The 4,238-nt window shown below is 44.1% G+C and overlaps 1 long non-coding RNA gene across 1 annotated transcript; it reads right to left on the reverse strand.

Annotated features, from left to right (window-relative positions):
- Positions 1-2,252: 2,252 nt before the first annotated feature.
- Positions 2,253-3,816, reverse strand: LOC131511391 (uncharacterized). The gene is made up of 2 exons (XR_009261500.1): positions 3,680-3,816; positions 2,253-3,004 (listed from the first exon to the last, which is right to left on the reverse strand). It is a non-coding gene; the product is annotated as an uncharacterized LOC131511391 (long non-coding RNA).
- Between the last annotated feature and the right edge of the window lie 422 nt (positions 3,817-4,238).

The raw sequence follows: 4,238 nt of genomic DNA on the forward strand, positions 1-4,238 counted from the left end.
TCCCAAATGAGATCGTGTTTGCAGAATACCTAACATTCAATTGTGTGCTCAATTCTTTTTTTCCCGTCATGTCAGCCCATCAGTTATTTTTAATAACCTCCACTGGAATGTCCTGCTATCTCTCAATCTGACGAAAAGTTCTCCTACAGCTGGGCACTTCTAGATTTTCCATTTGTCCACACAATCTACCAGGCATCTCGAATGTGAAAAGAGCCAGGAGTCTCAGACTGGAGTGTTGGTGCTGGCCACTGTACCCCGTTCCCCTCGCTGGTTGTCTTTCAATCGTCCTTTTGTCTCTTCTGGGTCCTTACTCTTCCTTTCCTCCTTAAATACCCTGCCCTCTTATCTTGGCCTTGCCCTACGACAATCGCACTCCTTCAGTTTAAAGCGATGTCCCACCTTGCATGAATCTCCTCCCTGGTGGACCCAGCCCACAGGAACCTCTTTTCCAGATTGCTAATCCCTTCACAGTAGCATCACCAAGCCTAGCGAGTAATTGCTTCCCAAAAGCCTCACATGAATATAGAAAAAATGCGGTCTTCTTGACCATTTTGCAAAACTCCTTCCCTTGCTGTGCTGTCTATATCTACGCAGCACTTTAAGCTAGAGGCTGGCAATCAGTGGCTCCATGGCCAAATCTGCCCTGCTTTCTCTTTTTGTCTGGCCTAGAGCTAAGACTGTTTATTTTCTTTAAATGGTTGGAAAATGAAAAGAGGAATAATGTCTCATGGCATATGAAAATTATAGGAAGTTTAAATTTCAGCATCTGCAAACAAAGTTTTATCAGAACACAGCTGTACCCATGTTTTTATGTATTGTCTGCAATTGCCTTCAGACTACATTGGCAGAGTATGAATTATTTGCTCTCTGCCCTTCACAGAGAAAGGCTGCTGACCCTTGCCTTAACGTGTACAAAACCCTTCACATTTGCTCATTCATTCGGTCCTCATATTAGGCCTGTGGTAACATCTCCATTCTCAGAAGCTCAGAAAAGTTGAAGCCGTTCGCCTGAGCCGGCAACCCGTCGTCCCCAACCGGTTGTCCCAACCACACCTACCCCTGTACTATTCTTCATGCCAGGTATCATGGAGGTAACTCTTTGGCCTGTAATCCATTCTCTCTCACATGCCTCACTTAGCATCTCCAAGGTGCTCCCTCAGGAAATCTGGGTGTGTGGAAAGGTGAGCTTGCATCAGTGGCTCCCCAGACGGCTCTGAAATGGGATGCACTTGTTAGCAAATGAAACTCATCAATAACTAGTAAATGGCCTCTGGTCTTGGGTGGTGCGGGAGCTGGATGAACTGTGTCCGGCCAATCGTAACTCCTTCCACAGCTGACTCTAGTAAGACTTAATTAGGAGGAGGTGACATGTTGTTGGTGACCACCAATGGGCAGCAAAGTGTACAAATGAGCAGATGGAGATCCTGTCCCCCATCCAACCATTCTGAGGCAGCTGACTGCCTGCCCAACCCCCCTCCCAAATCTCCTGCTGTCCTCCCTCTTCTCCTGAGCTCCTGGGCTCACTGGCTGTCTTTAGTTTCTCCCTCACTGGTCCTTGGTTTTGGGCCATACTCTTTCCTTAGGGATCTATCTTATGCTTTCCCAGGGGTTGGGTGACGTAGGGTGAATTACTTGCCCTCACTGAACACATCTGTTGAATGAGGATAATACCTTTATATTCAGCATAGTTGTGATGATCACACATGAAAATTTATGTAAAGTACACTTTGCACGGTGCCTGATCTATTGACCAGACTCAGTAAGTGACAGCACAGCAGTGTCTTCCTTTGGAGTCTCAACAAAGTTAGGAACAAGCCTTTTCTTAGGAGTCTGTTTCTTCTCCCCAGAGCTTTCTGACATGGGTATAGCCCTCCCTCTCTCATTTCCCCCCAGTCCTCAAGTTCCCCAACATTGTCTCATGGCTCCTTTGATAGGAAAGCCAGCAATGTCTGTTGATATGACTCCTGTCCTGGAGAGGGAGTGGTAGTTCTGAACCAGAGCTGAAGCCTCTCCCTGGGAATGCCAGGTTCCAAGGATGCCCTCCATGGCCACAGGGGACACTGACCAGGCCTTGCCCCCTCCCAGAAACCAGGATTTCCAGGCTCTCACTGGAAGATTCCTTCCAAAGCCTTTCTGGTGTACCCATGAGTAGAGTCAAAACTAACTACTACCTTTGTAGAGACTTCCATTTCAGTAATAGCTACTGGACTAGTCAGAATTCTCCAGAAAAACAGAACCTATAAGGCGATATGTATATACAGAGAAACAGATTCATTATAAGGAATTGGCTTACACAGTCATGGAGGCTGGTGAGTCCAAATTCTGCCTGTCGACAAGCAGTTTCAGGATCCAGCAGAGCTGATGGTACAGACGAACTCTGAAGGTAGTTCGACAGAGAATTCTCTCTTGCTCCAGGAGACTGGTCTTTTTGTGCTATTCACCCTCTCAACTGCTTACTCAAAGTTCACTGATTAGATGTAAAACTCATCCAAAAACATCCTTCAAGTTGATATAATATTAACCACTACAGATAATGGGCATAAATACTCTTTCCATTGTCTTTCTTGGACAATTCCTATTTTGTTTGTCTTTCTAAACAAGTATATTTTAGGAGGGAGAGCAGTTGGAGGGCCATGTGATGTTACGTCCTCTATCCAGAGTGGTCAAATAAAAGCAATACATATACCCTCCTAGGGGGGTAAAATTCTCTCAACTGTAGAAAGCACTTTTCAGTCACATTCTCACTGGTGTGGGCCAGGCGTCAACGGGTCAAATATGGTTCATTTTTCAGAGAGGGAAACTGAGGCTTGGTTGAAAGAGGAAGCTTGGCCAAGGTTGTCTCACACAGTACATTTGTTGGTGATACAGGACAGCTGAGTAGGTACCCTGGAGGCCAGCCCAGAGTTTTCCCGCTCCTTACCTAACATTGGTACAGTTGGCATGTCATGAAGCCAAAATTTGGGCAATTGCTTCAAGGGGGTTTGAGATCCTTTCAATCAAGGGCCTGTAAGGAAAAATTGTGAAAGCCTTTAATATTTAGTAGTTGTCCTGATCAGCTCATCCACCTAGGTTAGCTCTGATTCCTCTTGTCTTTGACTCAGCTGTTTTACAGCTCTGTACCAATAGAAATTAAGTTGTGGAAAATGGACAGTAATGCAAATAATTCCGGTCCACAGAAATGCAAATTGAGCCTAACGGGATGCGATCGATAATTGTGAGCGCTTTTGCGTCTTTTTGTCAATTCATTTCAGCTTTCTGTATTTGACTAAAAGTATGTGACCCCGTGAATTTGTATTTGAATTCACTGCAACGTCTACTGGCTTCTTCATCAATTCCTGAGGCAAATAAAATCTTTGGCATATATTCATTTTCTGTCTGTAAGAGCATCATGATTATATCCTCTTTTAAAACGCATCATTTAATAAGTCAGTGTGAACCCTACATACACCTCGTCTGGCCACACTGCTCTGTGTTCCCACACCTCACCAAAAGAATAAATGGAAGTTTCTGTGAGCTTCGGAGCGTTCTGGGGAATTATGTGCTTTACAAAGCACCTCCACTTTTATCATAGCTTTTGATTCCTCCAGTCCACCTGGGAGAGCAGATACCATTCCTAATTCACAAATAGAGAAAATGAAGGCCAGAGAAAAAAACACGCTTTATTAAACCAAGATCTTACAGCTCTACGAGGCAGAGGCAGGACGTCAGCCTGTCTTCTCCTAGTCCTCTGCTCATCCTCTTCATAAAGCCACGTCTTCTATTTTGATAAGAAATGCTGCGGACTCAGCCTGGCAACTGGATCCCCGTGAGGGAGAGCTGCTGTTTCAGGAAAAAAAAAAAAAAAAAAAAAAAAAAAAAAAAAAAAAAGCCAAGAATTTGGATATAACCGAAGTTCTGAGAAGTCACAGGTCCATCCCCAGGGATGCTGGTCAGAGTCCTTTTTCATTTTTCCCCTTGAGCACAAAAGCTAGTTTTACATTTTAATGGATTTAATTACTGCATGGAGATCGGAACAGATAGAAAAGGAACAGGCAGGGAGGACACAGTGATGGTCTATTGAGCAGCATTTGAATTAATTTGGAGTTTTCATCCCTATGATTAGTGTGGTTATTAGTGTTAATACTTGGAGTTCATGTTAGCAGGGTGTTATTGCGAGTTTGAAGCATTAAAACAAGCCTGATTTCCTAGTATTTGTTTGTTTACTTATTAATCAGTCCATTCATAATTGCTATGGTGCT

The sequence above is a fragment of the Neofelis nebulosa genome, chromosome 5 (genome assembly GCF_028018385.1).
Source record: "Neofelis nebulosa isolate mNeoNeb1 chromosome 5, mNeoNeb1.pri, whole genome shotgun sequence".
Taxonomy (NCBI): domain Eukaryota; kingdom Metazoa; phylum Chordata; class Mammalia; order Carnivora; family Felidae; genus Neofelis; species Neofelis nebulosa.